Genomic DNA, 11,731 nt, shown 5'->3' on the forward strand with positions numbered 1-11,731 from the left:
TTTTTTGTTTGTTTTTAGTTTTTAGTTTTCTTCAACATAGGGTTTCACTATGTAGCCCAGGCTGTTGTGCAACTCACTGTAGTGAGGCTGGCCTCAAACTCAGAGAAGTCCACCTGCCTTTGCCTTCCAAGTGATAGGATTAAAGGCCTGCCCCACCAAGCCTGGCTTAAAGGCAGTTTTTAAATTAATTAAGGACAAATGTCTGATGGTAGAAACTGTTTTACCAAATATGCAATAGGACTGACAGGTTTGTTTGACATGGGCTCTTATAAGTCGATGAGGCATCTGCTAACATCTCCCAATAGACAAAGGACACACTAATAAGTCAGCTTTAGAAATTAAATATCAACCTACAGAATGAAGGTCAATCCTTAATGAAAAATGCAAGGAAAACTGACAATCAGTTCAACTGTGGCAGCAGATAAACTTTTCTGTGTTGTTTTTTTTTTTTTTTCTTTCATTTTAATAGTTTTGCAAAGTTGGGGATAACTGTCCTCCAGTGTCATTTTGAGTATTCTTCCTTTTAGAAACCAAACAAAGGGGTGGGGGGAAACAAATGCCCAAATAACAGGTTGCTAAGGCACATAAAGACACATTCATCCCACGATCTGCTGTCCAGTCAGGAAGGTGTAGAACAGAATGGACAGTTGACTCAGTCTTCCACAGCAGGCTGCTGGGCTGGCTTCCCAGGGCTTATCTAGGGTGGGGCAAACTCATAATTGATGGGTTACGACCATCCTTGCTCTGGAAGGCCCTATAAGAACTTGAAAAGATGCCCCATGTCTGCTTGTAACTTAGCTACAAAGGATTTAATGCCCTCTCCTGGACTTCACTGGCACCATACATTGAGTGACATACATAAATAGTAAGATAAACCTTTTTTCTTTCATCTGAAGCAGCTTTTTTTCCAGCTTGATTTGTTGTTGTTTTATTTGTATAGATGTTTTGGCTGCATGCATGTCTATGCATCACAGATGTGCCCGGTGTCTGCTGAGGCCAGAAGAAAACTCCGGATCCCTAAAGCTGGAGAGACAAATGATTGTGAATCTGTGGGTGCTGGCAATGGAACCCCGAGATGTCTGGAAGAGCAGCCAGAGCTCTTAACCACTGAACTGCTGTTCTGGCTGTAAAATCTGTGGTTCAGTCAACTAAATTGCATCAACACTAGTTTCTTAACTTGTCAACTATGGCCTAGTTTTGTAAGACGCTATCCTTACAGGAAGTTGGTGGACACACAGATAGGAAATCTCTGTGCTACCTTTATACCCCTTTTTGTGAATATGAAATTATTACAAAAATGTTTAGACAGGGAACACACACAAAGCTTATATTCAGATAAACCTTTAAAGTGGTGCAATGGTGCTGGAAATGGTTTCTCTAAATCATCCACAAGACACTCGGGTCCACACAGATACCAATAGTGAAACCAATAGTCTAGTGCAAGAGCGATATACTTTTGTGTCTTGTGTTTTCTTGTTCCCTTCCATGAGTGTGTAAGAACAATTACTTCCAAAAGTAAATATTACTTTTAAAAGAATATAGAGGAGAAGTGGCCGGCTCTGGTTTGGATTGGGAAAGACCCCAAGGCCAGTGGACTGACCCATTTTCACCCAGGTTGGCACCAAAAAGACAAAGAAATGGCGGCTGGAGCTGAAACAGAGGGCTTTCCAGGAAAGCCGGGCATTGCCATGCAAAGTGTGTCGAGCTCCGACACCATAGCAGGACAAAAAGGCCTTCAGAGCTGTTGGCAGGCACACACACGGAGCATGAACAAGACAGGCATGGTGCTGGCCTTCTCTCTGTTCTCTCTGCTGCATCAAGGAGTCAGGGAAGATTTGCCAGGCTCAGATGGCTGGTCGCCAGTCTCTGAAATGGGGACAACTGAAACATAATCTAGACGCCGGCATGAACAGGACAAGTGTGGTAAGAATGGGCAGGGTAGTCAGAGCAGCTCCTGAGTGATTAAAGGTCCAGGCCAAGGGACTGTGAGGTCCTGCCACTATCCCCCTGTTCTTGTAGTCCCTCTGTGTTCCCAGCATGGTGCTAAGATTAGAGAAAGCAGTGAGTTTACCCTGGTGTCACACAGCCTTTTGGGGAAGGTGATGCGCCAAACCCATACTAAAGGTATAGAGTGGTTTCAGTGGCTATTGTAGAAAACGGGTGCAGAGGGAACTGTAGAGGCCAGCCTGAGCAGCCAAGGTCAGCAAGACGGTGTATCCGTGTATCGCTTCCCCGCCTCCAAAGGCCTCAAAAGGGTCAGATCACCTGACAGAGTGTAAGATTTCTCCCACAATCGGGCTGAACCCCTGAGATAAATCAGAGACTGGGGATTTCATTTCAAATGCAAATTTCAGTCACTATTAAGCTCACAGAGAGGACTCAAACAGTGGTAACTCTGTCATATTTCTTCATGAGTAAAAGAAAGAAAGAGAGAGACAGAAAGAAGGAAAGATAGAAAGAAAGAAAGAAAGAAAGAAAGAAAGAAAGAAAGAAAGAAAGAAAGAGAGGAAGATGGGCAGATGAAGGGAGCAAGGTGTGTGTATGAGGGGGGCATGCAACCTATGACAAGAATGGGACTTTCTCAAACCCAAAATTAAAATTCAGGGCCAGCAAGATAGCTCATTAGATAAAGGTGTTTGCCACCAAGTCTGAAGACCTGAATTCAGTTCAAACCCCAAGACCCATGTATTAGAAGGAGCAAACCAACAAGTCATCCTTTGTGTCCTTTCATCTTATTACATGTGCTATAGTAACATGCACTAGTGTGTGTGACGCATACATCTACTCACACGTATACAATGTATAAATAATATTTAAATACGAAGCACAATATTTTATAATTATTAAAACAATTCAACAATTGCTTTAGATTTTAAAAGGAACCAGTTAGCTTGTGGTGAGGTCATGAAAATCAGGCTGCTCTCTGAAAGCTTTTTCTGAGACACACCAGGCCTGAGAATCCCTGCAACTCAGTTACTCTGGCTGCAAGACACCAGATTCCGCTTGTGTTAGCATGGGACGCTTTCTGGCCATGGAAAGGGCCCTGTTCATAATCGTGCTAAGACAATAGTTCATGAGGTTTGGCTGTGCCAAACTCAGACATGTCTGACCTCTTATGCAAACAGCAGAATGCAAATACTTCTTCCTAGGGTCGGGGCAGTCACACAAGGGCACGAATATGCCGTGCTCATGGTTGTGCAACGACTGATGAGTGATTTTTTTTTTTTAACTTTACAATGGTGACAAAGAAATAAACATTGAGCAGAAACCACACTTGCTTGACATGTGGTGCTCTGGTTTTCTTTTCTGGGTTAGTGAGAGGGGCCTCTCTCGTTATGCTAAGCAGCACTGAGCCCGGTTCCCCTTTACCAGGGCAGCCAAATGATCCACTTCACCGTGTTGCCAAGCTGCTAAGTTTGGCAGTAGATGATGGAGAGCTGGAACCCCGACTCCACCCGGAACAAAGGATCTTCCCCTGCATGTCCACGGAAGCCAACTGTGAGGCTACACTTACTTTTCCTGGTAGTGATTAATTGGGGCCATGGTCACTTCCTCTGCTGGAAGAGTGTTATAGAGAGTCAGCTAAAACAGGGTGACTGGGCCATAGCCTTATCCTATCGTATATAATGCCCAGTTTCCAGTTGAAAACCCATTGGTGTGTGAAAACCTGGAGCCCAATCACAGTTAAAAGAGGCAATAACTAGTTGTCCACCACACTCAGTTGACTGAGGACAGCTGTCGGTTTGCTGAGGTTGGAGGTGGGAGGAAGTGAGCATCTGAGCATGCCTGTGAGGGATGTCTTTACTAGAAGTCCCACCTGGAAAGTGGGCAGTACCATCACATAGGCTGGGGTCCTGGACTATAATAAAATAAATAAAATCATATTTTATTATTACAGTGAAAAGGGAGATAAGCAACAAGCACCTCTCTCTGCCTCCTGACTGTGGACCGTGTGACCAGCTGCCTCACACCCCACCACCAGGAGCCCATCACCACGGATTGTGCCCCCCAAACTGCGAGTTCAAACAACAGCTTCCGCCCTTACATCGCTTTCATCTGTATTTCTTTCCAGCACAAGACAAAGTAATAAAGCAGTGAGATAGTAAATAATCAAAGCTTTGGGAGAGAAGCAACTGCTCCTTTGTGATTTACAGTGTTCTAGGTTTGATCCCTAGCCCTGAAAGAAAGAAGTAGACAGAGGGGGATTTTAAAGAAACTATACACACACACACACACACACACACACCTTTAGTTTTTACTCTACAAAGACTTGCTTTTTTAAAAAAGCTGAGAAGACAAACTACAGAGTAAAAGATAAATGATGAATATCCACAGTATATTTTATAATTCTCAAAATGGCACAATCCAAAATACAACAGACAAGTGGAAAGTGTACAGAAATCATGAAGAGACGTTTTACCAAAGAAGACACACAGATGCTCACTGAGACAGGAGCAGACGGCAGCACCATCAGCACAGGAATACAGTAAGAACTCATGGCACTACTGTGCCCCTAGCACAGCGGCTAAAGTAAAACACAGTGTCAGCACCCAGCAGCTTCCAGGGGAAGAGAAGCTGGATCACTCTTCTGCATAGCTATTGAAACATCCACTGGAAAAAGAGTTTAGAAGTGTGTGTGTGTGTGTGTGTGTGTGTGTGTGTGTGTGTGTGTGTACATTCAATCAAGTAGTATTGGTCTTCCAGATGTTATCTCAGAGAGATGCTTAGGACCATATAGAGAACGTGTATATAACTTTTACAGCAGATTATTCATGATAAATACCCCCAAGTGGGAAGAGCTCAGATGTCTTTCAGTGGGTGAATAATTAAACTGCAATACTTCATACCATAGGATACTGCTCAGTATATCACCTATGCGCACAACCTCTTGACTCCCTGGGGAATCAAGCTGAGTGAGAAAAGCCAATACAAAGTGACACACTGTTGGATTCCACGTGTGTAAAATTCTTGAAAAGATGAAATTATAAAAACAAACACAAGGTTAGGATTTTCCAGATGGTAAAGGAGGGGTATGTGCAGGAAGTGGAACAGTTACCCAAAGCTGTCTCAGGGCCTGTGCACTGGCAGACATGTGCTATGTCTTGGCTGTGTTGGTGTTGACATTCTGTTTGCAATGCTGTATACCATAGCAAGGACACTAGGAGACACTGGGTGGGAACAGAGAGTCCTGAATCATTTTTTACAGTAGTATGTAAATGTACATTTATTTTATAATAAGCAAAAATCCACACGTGTGGCAATCTCTCTTATATGATGTCCCAGTTGTGGGTTTTTTTTTTCACTATATTTCATAACTCTTTGTTAAGAAGGAACCTAAGTCATTACTTCTATGTAAGCAGTGGCAAAGAACAAGGCATCCTGCAGACAGTAGGTTACATTATCTTTTATATAGTCAATGTATAACACTTAAGGGAAGTTTAATCCTTATTAAGCAAACATTTTTGCATACACTGCTGCCTCATCTTTCTGTGCCTTTAACATTTGTTTGAATTTAAGCAATTCTGCCTGGGTAGCTTTAGCTCCTGAGTCTATCTCCTGCACCTTTTTAATCAGCCAATTCCTGATCATACTCTTTTAATCCATGCCATCCTTGTGTTTTGCGGTACAGTGCTCTGATATTTCATGGTATGTATATCCATTTCAAGAGTCTCCAAACAATGGTCAGTCGCTCGCTGCCAGTTTCTCATCTTCAATTTACGAGCACCTTCATGCAGTACACAGCTTAAGGCTATAGGTTGCAGTCTGGGTGTATCTGCTTTCTCAATAGCGGCCTTTGAACTATCTATGTACCTTAAAACCTTGTCATATTTTTTAATAGATATCTCCCAGTCCTGAGACTTGAAAAAAAAAAAGTGTTTCCAATGTTTTTAAGTCTTCAGCTATTAATAAAACTTTGTCTACATCTTTTAAATCTATATCTGCATCCTTTGGGAAATCTGGATGACTGTCACCACAGTGTCTTTGGGGACTATTCCTCAGTCATCGACTTCTTTCCATTCCCTGTGTTCTGCAGTAACACTATGTCATGTTTTTCATGATTCGTGTCTACATTTTCAAGCATCCTTATCATACCTAGTCCTTTAATTCTTGACCAAGTGTCATGTTTCCTATCTTACTGAGGAGTTGGAACTGTTGTGATAAAGAACTGAGAACCTGTCTTGGTTAGGGTTTTACTGCTGTGAACACATGCTATGACCAAGGCAACCCTTACAAAGGACAACATTTAATTGGAGCTGGCTTACAAGTTCAGAGGTTCAGTTTATTGTCATCAAGGTGGGAGCATGGCAGCAACTAGGCAGGCATGGGTCTGGAGGAGCTGAGGGCTCCACATCTTGCTCTGAACACCGCTAGGATGCGGATCTTAGAGCTCACACCCACACACTTCCTCCAACAAGGTCACACCTACTCCAACAAGGCCACACCTCCAACTAGTGCCATTTCCTGGGCCAATTCAAGCCACCACAGAACCATTTATTCTATGGCCTGCATTCACCATGCTCAGCAAATCCTCCCAATCATGCTTATAATGAAAGTTTTCATCTTCAAATTTTTCATCATAAATGCTTTCTCCATTTGTCTCATTCTGATTTGAGAAGTCTCCACCCTGAATCATAAACTTCTTAGTAATTCTGGGGGGGGGGGTGTCATCTTTCAAAACAGAGGGGTTTGGATCCGATGCTTTGTTCTCTGGTGTGCAACACAATAAACTTCTGCAGTTTTGGGAACAATATCTGCAAACAATTCACCCAACTCACTCCATGTCCATGTCAAAGTAGACCCACAGGCCCTTGGGATTGGAGGGCTTCGCTGCTGGGAGAGGGTGCCACATCTTCACAGCCAGCGCTGGGAAGCAGGATGTGGGTACCTCATGAGTGAGAGGGGCCCAGTCATGTTTAATTGTCACAGCCTGGAATTGTTTGAAAGGAAAGTGTGAGGAATTTACTAGTTCACTCTGGCTTCTGGGCATGGCATGTCTGTGACAGATTTGGTTGTTAACTAATGTAGGAGAGCCCAGTGCACTGGGAGCCCCACCGTTCCTCAGACAGATGGTTAAAAAACCTAGTTACATATAAAGACAACCTAGTTAGGCATGAACCCGAAAGCAGAATTCCTCCATGGTTCCTGCCTCCAGCTCCTGCCTTGAGGCCCTGCCCTGACTTCCATCAGTGATGGATTGTTAATGAGAACTTGTGAGATGAAATTGATCATTGCCGGTTTCTCGTCTTCAATTTACAAGCACCAACATGCAACACACAACTTAAGGCTATAGGTTGCAGTCTCCACTTTGCTTCTGGTCAGCGTGTTAGAAATGAACCTAGAACACATTGGACATGCTGTAAAAGGCCAAACCCTAGGGACAACCAGATCTGCCTTCTATTTGCCTGAGGTAGAGGAGATATATGGAGCATTCCCAGATCTAGAATCAGCAGCTCCAGTAACGCAGCCCCAGGAATGTGTGCATCTTCAGCTTCACCTAAGCAGACCTTCAACGGACAGAAGCCAGGACTCAGCCAAGGTGCAGAAGCTGACGGGCAGAACAGAGCTGAGATAAGGTTTTGTTCTTATCCTGAAGCTTTAATTCAACTCTTCCCAATTATTAAGTTTTACACCTATGAAGTTGAAATCTGCAAAGTCCTGCTCTTCTTGTTAAGTCCTGAGGAAAGCCATGAACCAGGATACCAGAATACCATAGAGCTGGTGTTCATCCTATTTTGCAGATGTTAAAAAGAAAAAAAAATAAGTAATTTTAATCAAGAAGCATGATGAAGGCTTTTGGGTTTTTTTGTTTGTTTGTTTTGACTAATGTTTGGTGGTGTAGATAGTATGCTTACTCACATATCCCAGTGTACCTGTTCTTCAGTGCAAAAGTCTCACTTTTGGAAATGCATGCCACAGAAATTCCCAGACAAGTTCATTAAGACATATGCATAGGATTTTTTTTTCCCTGAAACAACTCACAGAAAGTTAACTACCAACCATATGTATAGGGGCCTAGGACTCATTTGTAGCAGATGTGCAACTTGGTCTTCATATGGGTCCCCTAACAATTGGAGTGGGGGCTTCTCCAACTTGAACTCTGTCATCTACCTATGGATCCCTTTTCCCTGGCTGGGCTGCCTTGTCTGGCCTCAATGGGAGAGATTGTGCTTAGTCCTGATGCTACTTGATATACTAGAGTATGTTGATACTGGGTGTGGGGGGGGGGTTCCCTTTTCTGATAAGAAGGGAAAGAAAGAATGAGGGATGGGTATGGGTGGGTGGTACTAGGAAGAGAGGAGGGAGGGGGCTGTGATCAGGATGTAAAGTGAAGGAAGAAAGAAAGAAAGAAAGAAAGAAAGAAAGAAAGAAAGAAAGGAAAAAAGAAAGAAAAAAGAGAGATAACCCCAAAGTAATCAAAAAGTCAGTCAACAAATGTTGGAAAGATGAGTGGCTTGTAGGCTGATGTTGGAAAATGACCAAATAGAAGAAGAGTTCTTCCTTTGGTGTGTGTGCTCTTCCTTTGTTCAGGTCAAATGGTAGCACTGTACGATAATACATACTGAGAGGCAACTTTAATAGACCACTTCTACGATTGTCTTGGAAGGATTTGTGATCAGGTTACATGTCCCGGGCAATTCATTTCTGTATATTCAAAATATCTTGAAGGCAGAGTCACAGTTGTAATCAGAAATAAGAATATGCATATGACAGATCATGACAAGACCCACTGGCCTCCCACAGAGGCAGTAACACAACAATATAGAGACAAGGCTTTCCTTCTTAAATGGGATGACAACCTTTTTGATAGGCGTTTTTGTCAAGATAAGCAAATTCCTGGGTTCATCTACATTATAAAAATAATATAGTAATAGTCACAATCAAGCCTCTGTAATTCTGACATCAATTAAGTAATTCATTATTTAAACATTTTTATTTTTTATCATTTCATACATGTATATAATTATTTTTGTTTATATTCAAGAACACCTCCCAAGAACAGATCCTGCCATATTCCCTCCCACTTTTGTGTCTTTTATTTTTTATATACATGACCAAATCATTCATTTTAATACAATGAAATCACATTGTTGAAAATGGGAGATTTTGTCCCTTGAGGAGTTGTCAGGGATACCACAAAGGTACGCTCACGCAGCAGGCTGGTTTTCAGTTCTCTCTCAGGCTTCTCTCCTCTCAGGCCTGGTCTGCCCCCTACACTGGATGATCCAGTTGACCTGCAAAGGGATGAAGATAAACTTGATGTTCAAGTCACCACTTAGGGCACAGGGATGACTGTGGGATTTCATAAAAACAGCCCCCCAAAGAATAAGGCACAATGGCTCTGAGATTCCCCTGTGGATGTGCCAGCCAAGAGCAAATGTGTACAGGAAGTTCTAAAGCCCCTCTGGCCCTCACTTCCTCTGTGGTCATGTGAGAAAAGCAAGGTTACAAGAAAGCAGTCTGAAGGGAGCACAGTCAGAGGTCTGAAGTAGTGTGCTATGATCCAACACCACCTGCTGGCCTTCCTCTCTGAAGCCTCCAGAAACCCACTAAAGTGAATCACTCACACCTGTCCCATACAGGAAGTGGCTTCTGGAGGACCACAAAAGTCAAGCAGATGTTTGAAAACAGCAACTCTCTGAATTCCTGGGGGCAAATAACATGACATCCCAGGACTACAAGGCAAGGGCTGCCAGGTGTTAATCCAATTCTGTCTGATGGGCAGCCCAGAGAGCAGAACAGGCAGAAAGGAGGCTGGAGGATTGATCATCGGGGGGGGGGGGGGGGGGGGGGGGTGTCGGGGGGGTTGGGTGGAGAAGCAGTCAGATAGAGCCACAATGAAGAGCCTTGTGACTATAGACAGAATTTCAATGACTCCAAAGAAGAGCTCTGGGCTATAGGTCATCATGAACTATCTAACACCATATACTATAGGAAATAAAGGACCATTGTAAACAGTAACCAGGCACAGAAAGCAGGAAGCCAATTTACAGTACCCATAGCCCTCCCTAACCTCAAGAGCTCTACCCCTGTAGGTTTCAGCCCACCCCTGCTGTTTCACCAACTGGGGTTTTCTTTTAGGCCTTAAAGGAGAAATTAGTGGAAGCCCCAATACTGAAAGCATCCAGGACTCTATTACATGGAGGTGGACCTTTCTGAACATTGAACTCTGCCAGAACGTGACAAGCTAGCTGCAATGCTGCCGTCTTTCATCAGTGTGACACAAGCTAGAGTCATCTGAGAAAAGAGAACCTCAACTGAGAAAAATACCTCCAGCAGATTGTCCTGTAGGCAAGTCTGTTGGTGTACTTACTTAATTATTGACTGATACGGGAAGGCCCAGCCCACCTTGGGTCCTGGGTTGTGTAAGAAAGTGAACTGAGCAAGCCTTGGGTGGCAAATCAGCAAATAGTGAGCATTCTTTGATGATCTCTGCTTCGGTTTTACCTCCAGGTTCTTCCTTGGGTTCTTGTCCTGATTTCCTGCTATGATGGACTGTAAGCTATAAGAGAAAATAAACCTTTCTGCTCACGTAATCAATCTGGTTGCTGTTTACAATGGCCTTTTCTTTCCTAAAGTATATGGTGATAGATAATTCATGATAGTTGGTTCTGTCACAGTGGTAGCCCACTCTCAGGTACTAAGTTCTATACTGGTTTGCTTCTCTGTTGCTCTATGGTAAACCACCAACCAATGTCCACTTGGAGTGGAAAGGTTTATTTTATCTTATAGCTTACAGTCCATCACAGTGGGAAACCGGGACAAGAACCCAAGATAGGGCCTGGAGGTAAGAACTGAAGCAGAGACCATCAAACAATGTTAATTATTTTGTTGTTGTTCTTGTTGTTGTTGTTGTTGTTTTGGGAGGGATTATGGAAATATCTGGAATTTGGTTGTTGATGGGTCTGGAAAAGCCATTGCATTCTCAGAAATTAATCTGCTGTTATGGAATCCTGGAAGATAGGAATGTTGAGAGAGGGGTAGATGATGAAGCCCTGGCTTGTGAAGTCTTAAAAAAAAAAAAGATTCTATCAGGGTCATTCATGTGATATATTTGAAAAAACAGTCTGGGGGCAGGATTTCAAACCCAACCTAAGACAACCCCTACTCAGGGCCATGTGGCCCCAAGGTAGGAGTGAGTCTGTGACAAGACAACTCCAGCTTGGGGCCATGCAGTGCAGCCTGGCCTGGGGCAAGCCCAAGGCAAGACTACCCTTGCCTGAGGTTGAGGCTGCAGCCTGGATGGGAGCAAGCCTGAGAGATCATTAGTCTGGTGTCATGGGGCCCAGCAGGAAGCTAGCCTGACCACCAGTCTGGCTCTGCTCAGGCCCAAATAGACCATGCCCAAGATGACCCCTGCCCAATGCCACACTGTACAAGTAGGGCATAGCACACTTGAGATGACCTCTGACACCAAGAGATCCTAGATGCCATTAAAAGGAGTAAGTGCTACAGAAATGGAAGAGAATGAGAAACAGAATGATATGGACAGAATGAAGTGAGGCAGAACTGGAGACTCGAGGACAGTGAGGAATAGCCTGATGCAAGAAGCTGATGGTGCCATCTAAGAGCGTGACGAGGTCCTCTGCTGCCACCAAGGGCCATGTCTGGTTCTGTGGCCCTGCAGCAGCAGGGATCTATTGCCGCCAAAGGCCAGGTGAACCTCCCTGGTCTGGAGTGTACATGGGGCCATGTTGATGTCTGAGGGCTGTGCAAAACTGGTCCACCCCTT

The 11,731-nt window shown here is 43.8% G+C and overlaps 1 pseudogene; it reads right to left on the reverse strand.

Moving 5' to 3' along the window:
- Positions 1-5,448: 5,448 nt before the first annotated feature.
- LOC117714383 (peptidyl-prolyl cis-trans isomerase D-like) lies at positions 5,449-6,850 on the reverse strand (annotated as a pseudogene).
- Between the last annotated feature and the right edge of the window lie 4,881 nt (positions 6,851-11,731).

The sequence above is a fragment of the Arvicanthis niloticus genome, chromosome 8 (assembly GCF_011762505.2).
Source record: "Arvicanthis niloticus isolate mArvNil1 chromosome 8, mArvNil1.pat.X, whole genome shotgun sequence".
Classification (NCBI taxonomy): Eukaryota; Metazoa; Chordata; class Mammalia; order Rodentia; family Muridae; genus Arvicanthis; species Arvicanthis niloticus.